Raw genomic sequence first — 12644 nt, forward strand, 5'->3', positions numbered from 1 at the left:
TCTATCTTAGGGTGTTGGGGAGGGGGGTGGTGGTTTTGCGCCCGTCCCCTTTGATGGAAAAAACAAAATGTCCGCACTGCGCCTTTCAACCAAGCGCACTGCGTGCGTTAGCGCGAGGCCGAGTAGGGGGTGGGGAGGGGGATCATGACCCCCCTCCACATCCCCCTGCGAGGCCGAGCCTGGAACGAGCCGGAGCAGGCGGCGACGCCGCTTGCCGCGGCGCCGCATGCGTAGGCGAGTCCGTCTTACCCCGTCGCCCCTGTCTATCTTAGGGTGTGGGGCGGTGGTGGTGGTTTTGCGCGCGTCCCCTTTGATGGAAATGTCAGGACCCCGACTCAATGCCACATAGATCTAGCATGTAACCCTTCATATCACTTTGCGGCCTCACGCACGGTATTCCCACGGGTGTCGCCTTACCTTTACCCGGGACCGTTTGCGCCTTTTGGCACACGTATATGACAGTGTCGCTAGCATCCATATGATAAGGAGCCCGGGCTGACATGGCTAGTCGTAAACCCAAAGTGGCACAGACTTACAGGGACAGGCATCCATGACCCAGCATCGAACGTGTCGGTCATCAACGAGTGAATCCAGGCTGTAGCACTGGGCTAGCAGGACTCCGGTGAACCGGGCTGTAGCGGGCTAACAGGACTCCGGTATTCATCGCGTGACATTTCCCCGAAGGGACAGACACAGGAACGAAGAAGGACACATGCCGGCCAGCCTAAGTGTTCCGGAGCAGTAGCAAGCTACCATGGCTCGGTGGAAACACTAGGAGACATTTCCCGATAAGAGAGGCTACTAAAGATAAACAACTAGATAGTCAGATCCCACACATACCAAGCATTTCAATAACATACACACAATATTCTCGATATGTGCAATACAACATGGCATCACAAAATGACTCTATGACTCAAGTAGTTTATTCATTAGGCTCCGAGGAGCGAGATATTACAAACAGGGGTCTCACGACCCAACATTCAGAGCATACAAGACAAAGCACAAACGGAAGCTATCATGTCTGAGTACAGACATCTATAAATGAAAAAGGCTGAGAAGCCTGACTATCTATCAGATCCTGCCGAGGGCACAAGATCGTAGCTGAGGTAACAAGCTAAACGTCGAAGTCCAAGCGGAACTACTAGTGAGACTGAAGTCTCTCTGCAAAAACATAAAATAGGCAAACGTGAGTACAAATGTACCCAGCAAGACTTACATCAGAACTAACTACATATGCATCATTATCAACAAAGGGGTGGTGGGGTTTAACTGCAGCAAGCCAGCTTTGACTCGGTGGCTATCCTGAACTACGACTGCAATGTAACTCTTTTGAGGTGGCGCACACGAGTCCACATATTCCCCATATCAATACACCACTATGGATCCGCTCCCGTCTCCCTACGAGAACGCCATCCATAGCACTCACGCTTATCTTGCGTATTTTAGAGTATCCACTTTCACTTGTCTATGAACTGATATAAGCAACCCAGAAGTCCTTTTCCGCGCACACGGCTATTCGAATAGATGATGTTAACCCTGCAGGGGTGTACTTCTTCACACACGCTCTCACCACTTACTGCCGTTTACACGACATGTACTCGGCAACCTTCAAGCGGAAGCCCAACGTGGGTGTCGGCCACGGCCTACCTAAACACTCAAGTCTCTAGTCCAGGTTTATCGCCTATTCGGGTTCCATCCATGAGGAGATCCGGCCGGAGTTTCGCTCACAGCCCCAAACGATGTGAACAGGGTTCCCGAGACACCAAACGGGCGCCCGGTACACCGTGCCACGTGCCTACCGCATCACAGCCCACCCCTACGGTCAGCGCTGCGCACGGCCTCCAGCATACTACAAACACCAGAAACTACTTGCAACTCCTGGACAGAGGACAAGGGTGATCAAGAAGCCGAGAGGGTCCATTGGTTTCGGGCCCAATGCGTGGTAGTAGCTGAATCATGGATCACAAACACAGAACTCAGTTCCTGAGGACGGCTGCAATGAGACAACCCACCATGTACTCCTACATGGCCTCTCACCGCTACCTTTACCAAATCGTGTTCACACACTTAGCTCACACACAGTAGGACATGTTCACACGCCTCTGATTCATCCCCGATGAATCAGACCTGACTCAACTCTAAGCAGTAGCAGGCATGACAAACAAACATGAATGAGTAGGCACAACAGGGCTCAAACAACTCCTACTCATGCTAGTGGGTTTCATCTAATTACTGTGGAATGACAGGTCATGCAAAGGATAAAGGGGTTCAGCTACCGCAGCAAGTAACAGATAAATCGGTGTTGTCCTAATGCATTAAAAGAGAGCAGGAGCGAGAGAGTAGGATTGTATCTGAATGAACAAGGGGGTTTTTCTTGCCTGGCACTTCTGAAGATAACATTGAGTCTTCATCAGTGTCAACGATCACATCATCGGTATCATGTCTATCGAGAGGGGACAATTACCGGCAACATAGAAGGGAACACAATCAATGTAATGCACAATATGATGCATGATCATGACATGGCAAAATGAATGTGTTTTGAGCTAATGCAACTAGCAACAGATTAAATGAAGTTGGTTTGAATACAAGATTCAAATTTAAACTCCATATGTGATTATTCAAATGCCATTTAATTGATTTATGCTAAACAGCAGCTATAAGTTGTTCTAACATGCATGAAAATGGTACTGATGGATTCCTTGAATTTTTCTGATAATTTTTCATATATAAATTATTTAATTTGGAGTTACGGTTAATTTTCTATGATTTATTGAAGTTTAGGGCATTTTCTGAAATTAATAAATCATTTCTGATTTATTTAAAAACTCCAGAAAACAATTACTGCATCAGCCTGACGTCATGATGACGTCAGCAGGTCAACTGGACTGGCTCGGGTCAAACCTGACGTGTGGGGGCCACACGTCAGTGACACAGGTTAGACAGGGGGGGTTAGTTTAATTTAATTAAAGATTAGGGCACTAGGGCCCACATGTCAGTGGCTCTGGGGTTAGATTAGGTGGTGATTAGCTTAAGCTAATCACCTGATGGCGGGGGCCCACCTGTCATGGACCCAGGGGAGGTCAAAAGGTCAAACCCCCTGGTCGGCGGGGTCAACTCGCCGGCGTTTAGCCGCCGGCGAGGCTAAACGCGGCGGTGCAGGTGCGGGTTTCACGTACAGGGCACCGTTCGGGGCGCCGTTGGGCGCTATGGATAGCTGGGAGTGGCCCGCGGCGAGTGGTGCAGGTAGTTGGGTTCGGGGTCGCCGGAAAAGGCGCCGGCGACGTGTTTGGCGGCGGCCGGAGCTACGGGTTCGAGCGGGGCGAGGCCACAGAGAACGGGAGGGATGGCTAAGGGGCTCACCGAGCTCCTGAAGATGCTAGGAGCACGGTGCCGTGCTCGGTTTCGAGCCTTACTGGCTGCAGTGACGGCGGCGACATCGCCGGCGGCGTGGAGTTCTCGGCTCCGGTGGTTGATGCGGCTAGGGGGCGAATTAGGCAACGAGGCATGGGGGAAACGATGCAGCGGCTCACCGCGGTTCTTCTGGTGCTGCTGGCGAGGCAGGGGAGGCACGGGGTCCGGCGAATCGACGGCGGGGATCACCGGCACCCGAGGTCGGAAACGGCGGCGTTGGAGATGCAGCAGAGCTTCTGGCGCCGCGTGACTCGATGGAGAGGACGACGACGTCGTGGCGGAGCTCGGGATCACGTCGGAGAGGTGGGGCAGTGGCTGTGGGTGCGGGGTTACGGCAGCGCGTCCATGGAGGCTTCGGCCATGGCGGGGAGCGGGCGAGGAGAGGCGTAGGGGGGCGAATGGGAGGCCGGATCGATCGGGACGGCACCGAGGAGGAAGACCCGCGGTGTTGCGCTGTCCCGAGGACGCAGGCAGGCAGGCAGGTGGCGTGGCAGCACGGCCGTGCGCGCGCGTCGGGCACGCGCTCGGCGTCCGACTGGCGCGGTGGAGACGACGACTGGCAGTTGGGCCGGTGGGCCGCACTGCTGGGCTGGGTAAGTGGCCAGGTATCCTCTCTCTCTATCTCCTTTTTTCCTAATATCTCAGTTTTCTATTATTCTGTAAATTTAGGGCTTTATTAAAAATACTCAGACACTTTCAAAAATCATGAAACTAATCATGGCTACTGTTTAGAAAATATCCAACAGTAAACATTTTAGTTTATGATTATTTGAGCATTTGAAATATTTAATAGCATTTAAATGCCCAAATGCAAATACTATATAATTTAATTCAAAAATCCAGGAATAGCCTATAAATATGTTCATCATTTTTGGAAGAGGTTTTCACCTTTAACAGAAATTATGAACATTTCCAAAGGGCATTCTGGGTTATTGAAAATATTTTTATTGAACCTAGTTAAATTTCATTTGGTGCTAGGGTTTCAACAATCCCCATTTCAAATTTCTTTGGAATTTAAACATGATGGCATGATGAACAAGCAAAGTCAAGCAAGGGCTGAACTGGGGCTGTGACAACTCACCCCCACTAAACAAAAATCTCGTCCCGAGATTCAAGCGTAGGGCAAGGTGAGGGGGGGTAACGCAACTAGCACAATCTTCATGATACAGGTTGCACTTCAAATGAGCGTTGATTTGAACACCATCTTTGTCTTGTCGTCTTGCTCTGAGAAATCCTGCCAACATGACAACGAGAGGAAAGGAAAAACCCTAAAAGAATGGTTCTTCTCGAAGGTCGAACAACTCAGGATTAACTCACGGAATGAGACATAGCAACATCTCTCGAGCTGAGAGGCGAAGCACACCTCCATAGGAATGGAGTGAAGAAGATGACGAAGGTTCACTAGGTAGACCACAATTCCACACCTAAGAGGGTGGTGAACGGTTGTCAACGTAGCGAGGAGTTGTGTTTCCATAATACCATAACGATGCACCTTAGGGAAGGTGACTCATAGAAATATCCCCTTAAGTGGCAAAAAGAATTACCTTTGATTCAGAGATCATTGAGACTCGTTAAACCAACCTAAGGCAATTCTCGACCGGTCTTTTGGAGGGGGTCGGTAGAATGGCATACTCGGAATTGGATGATGTGGATTACCTTGTTGAAGACAACGTAATGGATGAATTTTCTTACCACCGGAAATGGAAGAGACCCATGGTAGAATGGCACATTGGCGGTGCAAGCTGGGAACAAAATGCAAATGCTGGGAATGATTCTAGTAACTGGGGAAGAACCCAACACTAGAGAGTTAATTCATTGTTTGAATACGTCATAGCATTGCCGAGGAAACTGAGAGCATCCCAATTAGAGCCGATGATAACACGTAGCGCTTGTGCGTGCTCTCAAGAACTTGAGCATTTCCACAATCATCAAGGTTTTACCAACATCCGTGTCAAGGATCCTGGCAACACAACTTGCTACCATGACGAATGATGACGGATGATGCAGATGCAAAGGAAGATAACACTTTCTCAGATTTCACCCTAGCGAGGCCAAGGAAACAAAATCTGGATGATCGACCGAGAGACATTTAGCACTCCGCTTCTAATGTTCTCCTTGACGTGCTAGTGTAACCCATTCATAGATATGGTTTGCTAACTAGAACATCAAGTAAAGGTCGGACTTCGGGAGCAATAGAATCCATAAGGAACAGTTACGGAGGTAAATCCTACGAAATCCTTATGGGGAGGTGGCCAACTTCCTCAAACAAGATACTACAATAATAGGTCTTCCGGCTGGGTGTGTTGGCCACGACATCCACTTTACCGGTTATCGAGGGACCAATATTATAGTTCTTGGAAAATATTCCAACCATCATATCTGCCTGAGACTCAGATCTGGTTGGTGTCAGGATATCCCAGACTCATCGAGTCTGGGAAGAAAAATGAAAGTTTGCAACACAAATCGACGAGATGACGTTGCGAGATTCTCGGGAAATGAACTATGATAGCAAACTCCAAAACATGAGCTGGTTCTGCTACAAACATGTGAACATGTTGTCCCAGACAAGCATGACCACATGGTAGTCTTATAATAAAGCACTACCGAGTTCTGGTTGGGAACCATCATCGAGGATATCAAAGTTCTTGATTAAGCCCGGGTTAGCTCTTATGAAGATACTCCTTCTCCTTGAACAAATCAGTCAGTGGCTTGGTGTGCTAGGATACACATATGGAATGAAGGTTGCAAGTCTCCAGACCACAGAATACTTTGCACGTGTGCATGACTGACTTGCGATGATTCCAGAGGAAGCAACCTTGACTTTCTCGAGTCCACGGCGGCAACTTGCATCAAATGCACATGAACTAGAGGAAGTCACTTCTTACATCCGAACATATGCTTCATGAGCTAGCATGAACAAATGCTTTCAAAAGTTTCCAACACTGGCTTAATGTTCAACAAAATCATGGAGGAGATAAGGATGTTGTCAATGGGCTCAACAACAATTCATCTAGGTTTCCTTTTAAAAAGGAATTCCATAGTTAAGTGAACACGGTGATAGCATTGGTCAGACCAAAGATATAATGATGTATGCTCGAGGGATCAACCACGAATAAGACAACATTACAAGCATCGTTGGTACTGATTTGATTTGACGATAGCCCACACTCAAATCAAAGGATTGATAAGACGATAGGTCCAGCAACTGATCACAGGGACCAATCGATGAAGATATCATCTTTCTTCAACACACACTACACAAGAATATCCCTTTGGAACGAACTAAGTCAGGCAAGCGTTTATCTTCCAACCCTCCAAGTTGTTGTCTAGCTTAACCAACTAGCTCAGGGATATCTATCACAGATTCTTGGACAAAAGGGTGGTTCACAAGAAACCAACTTGATCACGAGCTCAACATAGCGGTCAGGTGACAACCTGGTAATACTTCCGGGAAGATCTTCGGAAATCACGAACCACCGATATGTTACTAAGCTCGAGAACAATCTTGCTTTTCAGGGCAAGATGATATGATCAAATGAGCGAGGACTTGACAAAATCCTAACTCATCAACCAAAGAGTGCACCAGGAAATAAGGACTAGGTAGCACGATCAATCTTAGAATGGTGATTCAAAACCAGCACGCTAAGAATGAAATTATTGCCCATTAGCTACCAAGCAACAAGGTTGCTAGGAGTATTGAATTCACACATCACGATTCACTTGTCGGCATTCCGGTTGCGACAACACGGAACCGAGGGATGAATAATAATGGCGAGAAGTATCACTACATCAAGAATTCACAAGAGCCGGTGCAATTCTCATGAAAATCCTGACATAAAGACGGTAATACTTCAGGGTAGAACAGAATCAAAAGCTGGGCTGGCAATTTGATCTGCGGAGTACAATTGCTTTGACCCAATCCTAGATATGGAAGAGGTACTGGAGTTTGTTTCTCCTAGTCATTCTGCGATAGAATGGCTTGACGGACCACAAGAGTAATAGGCATCGATAAACGAACGCACGCATACTCTTGACTATCAATTGATAGACGAAGGTCAGTAGACAACTAAAGAGGGACAACTCAAAGGAACATATAACTTTCTGAGTTGTGGATACATGGGTTGGTATGCCGAACAAAGTTCAACATAATTCTTCCGGATAACCCCTGCAGAAAGGTTGAGCTGGCAGAGTCACAACATAGCATGGAGAACTCATCGAGAGCACTCTGATTGTGATCTTTCGATCAGCGAGGAACATCTGCCATAAGCGGTTCATAGTTTTTGGAGGAAAGGAATACCACGAACATCGAGGACTAATGCAAAGGTTACTAATAACCTAAAGGAACGAGCAAAACTATCAACATGAAGCAAGTAGGATGAATCTCGGGTTCAAAACCCAGGGATAGAATACCTACTACTAAGTGGCATCACGGAATGCTTTCGAGAATAAAAGCCAGAATCATCACACTGGGACACAAAACATGGCTAGACTACTAGATGATCCCCTAAGACACCTAGGGTCATAATAATACCAACATAAAGGTCGAGGCAGTAGAGTACCTCAACTCAACAATGTGTGATTAACCTGGCCTAAAAGACATTGAAGCTAGAGGAAAAGGATTTTGCAAATGCATCAGACTCTTTGGAAACCTGGGATGACTCGGACAGCATAACGGCTGTAAATGCTCAGAAAAAGATTTGAGACATTCACAAAAAATGGTGGCATAACCACTCAGAAGCACAATATCAAGGTTTCGAGATCATCAATTAACATACGGAAGTAGTAGGAACTGAACTGAGACTTAAATCGAACAATCTTATAAGTCTACGGACTAGTAATACGTGATCCTGATAGAAAGAAGAGAAAGCCTAGTTCTTAATCCCCGTAGAAGAGAAGATGATGACTCAGATCAGAAGGGCATGAGGTAAAGGAGTAAAAAGAGCCTTACGTTCCATCCCACAATCAATTCCCTTATATAACTAAAGAATTTCTAGACTCAACTTCGACCAGTTTGGCTTGGTAATCCTACAGGCAGTCAAGCTCTGATACCAACGCTGTCAGGACCCCGACTCAATGCCACATAGATCTAGCATGTAACCCTTCATATCACTTTGCGGCCTCACGCACGGTATTCCCACGGGTGTCGCCTTACCTTTACCCGGGACCGTTTGCGCCTTTTGGCACACGTACATGACAGTGTCGCTAGCATCCATATGATAAGGAGCCCGGGCTGACATGGCTAGTCGTAAACCCAAAGTGGCACAGACTTACAGGGACAGGCATCCATGACCCAGCATCGAACGTGTCGGTCATCAACGAGTGAATCCAGGCTGTAGCACTGGGCTAGCAGGACTCCGGTGAACAGGGCTGTAGCGGGCTAACAGGACTCCGGTATTCATCGCGTGACATTTCCCCGAAGGGACAGACACAGGAACGAAGGACACATGCCGGCCAGCCTAAGTGTTCCGGAGCAGTAGCAAGCTACCATGGCTCGGTGGAAACACTAGGAGACATTTCCCGATAAGAGAGGCTACTAAAGATAAACAACTAGATAGTCAGATCCCACACATACCAAGCATTTCAATAACATACACACAATATGCTCGATATGTGCAATACAACATGGCATCACAAAATGACTCTACGACTCAAGTAGTTTATTCATTAGGCTCCAAGGAGCGAGATATTACAAACAGGGGTCTCACGACCCAACATTCAGAGCATACAAGACAAAGCACAAACGGAAGCTATCATGTCTGAGTACAGACATCTATAAATGAAAAAGGCTGAGAAGCCTGACTATCTATCAGATCCTGCCGAGGGCACAAGATCGTAGCTGAGGTAACAAGCTAAACGTCGAAGTCCAAGCGGAACTACTAGTGAGACTGAAGTCTCTCTGCAAAAACATAAAATAGGCAAACGTGAGTACAAATGTACCCAGCAAGACTTACATCAGAACTAACTACATATGCATCATTATCAACAAAGGGGTGGTGGGGTTTAACTGCAGCAAGCCAGCTTTGACTCGGTGGCTATCCTGAACTACGACTGCAATGTAACTCTTTTGAGGTGGCGCACACGAGTCCACATATTCCCCATATCAATACACCACTATGGATCCGCTCCTGTCTCCCTACGAGAACGCCATCCATAACACTCACGCTTATCTTGCGTATTTTAGAGTATCCACTTTCACTTGTCTATGAACTGATATAAGCAACCCAGAAGTCCTTTTCCGTGGACACGGCTATTCGAATAGATGATGTTAACCCTGCAGGGGTGTACTTCTTCACACACGCTCTCACCACTTACCGCCGTTTACACGACATGTACTCGGCAACCTTCAAGCGGAAGCCCAACGTGGGTGTCGGCCACGGCCTACCTAAACACTCAAGTCTCTAGTCCAGGTTTATCGCCTATTCGGGTTCCATCCATGAGGAGATCCGGCCGGAGTTTCGCTCACAGCCCCAAACGATGTGAACAGGGTTCCCGAGACACCAAACGGGCGCCCGGTACACCGTGCCACGTGCCTACCGCATCACAGCCCACCCCTACGGTCAGCGCTGCGCACGGCCTCCAGCATACTACAAACACCAGAAACTACTTGCAACTCCTGGACAGAGGACAAGGGTGATCAAGAAGCTGAGAGGGTCCATTGGTTTCGGGCCCAATGCGTGGTAGTAGCTGAATCATGGATCACAAACACAGAACTCAGTTCCTGAGGACGGCTGCAATGAGACAACCCACCATGTACTCCTACATGGCCTCTCACCGCTACCTTTACCAAATCGTGTTCACACACTTAGCTCACACACAGTAGGACATGTTCACACGCCTCTGATTCATCCCCGATGAATCAGACCTGACTCAACTCTAAGCAGTAGCAGGCATGACAAACAAACATGAATGAGTAGGCACAACAGGGCTCAAACAACTCCTACTCATGCTAGTGGGTTTCATCTAATTACTGTGGAATGACAGGTCATGCAAAGGATAAAGGGGTTCAGCTACCGCAGCAAGTAACAGAGAAATTGGTGTTGTCCTAATGCATTAAAAGAGAGCAGGAGCGAGAGAGTAGGATTGTATCGGAATGAACAAGGGGGTTTTGCTTGCCTGGCACTTCTGAAGATAACATTGAGTCTTCATCAGTGTCAACGATCACATCATCGGTATCACGTCTATCGAGAGGGGACAATTACCGGCAACATAGAAGGGAACACAATCAATGCAATGCACAATATGATGCATGATCATGACATGGCAAAATGAATGTGTTTTGAGCTAATGCAACTAGCAACAGATTAAATGAAGTTGGTTTGAATACAAGATTCAAATTTAAACTCCATATGTGATTATTCAAATGCCATTTAATTGATTTGTGCTAAACAGCAGCTATAAGTTGTTCTAACATGCATGAAAATGGTACAGATGGATTCCTTGAATTTTTCTGATAAGTTTTCATATATAAATTATTTAATTTGGAGTTACAGTTAATTTTCTATGATTTATTGAAGTTTAGGGCATTTTCTGAAATTAATAAATCATTTCTGATTTATTTAAAAACTCCAGAAAACAATTACTACATCAGCCTGACGTCATGATGACGTCAGCAGGTCAACTGGACTGGCTCGGGTCAAACCTGACGTGTGGGGGCCACACGTCAGTGACACAGGTTAGACAGGGGGGGTTAGTTTAATTTAATTAAAGATTAGGGCACTAGGGCCCACATGTCAGTGGCTCTGGGGTTAGATTAGGTGGTGATAAGCTTAAGCTAATCACCTGATGGCGGGGGCCCACCTGTCATGGACCCAGGGGAGGTCAAAAGGTCAAACCCCCTGGTCGGCGGGGTCAACTCGCCGGCGTTTAGCCGCCGGCGAGGCTAAACGCGGCGGTGCAGGTGCGGGTTTCACGTACAGGGCACCGTTCGGGGCGCCGTTGGGCGCTATGGATAGCTGGGAGTGGCCCGCGGCGAGTGGTGCAGGTAGTTGGGTTCGGGGTCACCGGAAAAGGCGCCGGCGACGTGTTTGGCGGCGGCCGGAGCTACGGGTTCGAGCGGGGCGAGGCCACAGAGAACGGGAGGGATGGCTAAGGGGCTCACCGAGCTCCTGAAGATGCTAGGAGCACGGTGCCGTGCTCGGTTTCGAGCCTTACTGGCTGCAGTGACGGCGGCGACATCGCCGGCGGCGTGGAGTTCTCGGCTCCGGTGGTTGATGCGGCTAGGGGGCGAATTAGGCAACGAGGCATGGGGGAAACGATGCAGTGGCTCACCGCGGTTCTTCTGGTGCTGCTGGCGAGGCAGGGGAGGCACGGGGTCCGACGAATCGACGGCGGGGATCACCGGCACCCGAGGTCGGAAACGGCGGCGTTGGAGATGCAGCAGAGCTTCTGGCGCCGCGTGACTCAATGGAGAGGACGACGACGTCGTGGCGGAGCTCGGGATCACGTCGGAGAGGTGGGGCAGTGGCTGTGGGTGCGGGGTTACGGCAGCGCGTCCATGGAGGCTTCGGCCATGGCGGGGAGCGGGCGAGGAGAGGCGTAGGGGGGCGAATGGGAGGCCGGATCGATCGGGACGGCACCGAGGAGGAAGACCCGCGGCGTTGCGCTGTCCCGAGGACGGAGGCAGGCAGGCAGGTGGCGTGGCAGCACGGCCGTGCGCGCGCGTCGGGCACGCGCTCGGTGTCCGACTGGCGCGGTGGAGACGACGACTGGCAGTTGGGCCGGTGGGCCGCACTGCTGGGCTGGGTAAGTGGCCAGGTATCCTCTCTCTCTATCTCCTTTTTTCCTAATATCTCAGTTTTCTATTATTCTGTAAATTTAGGGCTTTATTAAAAATACTTAGACACTTTCAAAAATCATGAAACTAATCATGGCTACTGTTTAGAAAATATCCAACAGTAAACATTTTAGTTTATGATTATTTGAGCATTTGAAATATTTAATAGCATTTAAATGCCCAAATGCAAATACTATATAATTTAATTCAAAAATCCAGGAATAGCCTATAAATATGTTCATCATTTTTGGAAGAGGTTTTCACCTTTAACAGAAATTATGAACATTTCCAAAGGGCATTCTGGGTTATTGAAAATATTTTTATTGAACCTAGTTAAATTTCATTTGGTGCTAGGGTTTCAACAATCCCCATTTCAAATTTCTTTGGAATTTAAACATGATGGCATGATGAACAAGCAAAGTCAAGCAAGGGCTGAACTGGGGCTGTGACAGGA

Source organism: Triticum dicoccoides, chromosome 2B (assembly GCF_002162155.2).
Source record: "Triticum dicoccoides isolate Atlit2015 ecotype Zavitan chromosome 2B, WEW_v2.0, whole genome shotgun sequence".
Classification (NCBI taxonomy): domain Eukaryota; kingdom Viridiplantae; phylum Streptophyta; class Magnoliopsida; order Poales; family Poaceae; genus Triticum; species Triticum dicoccoides.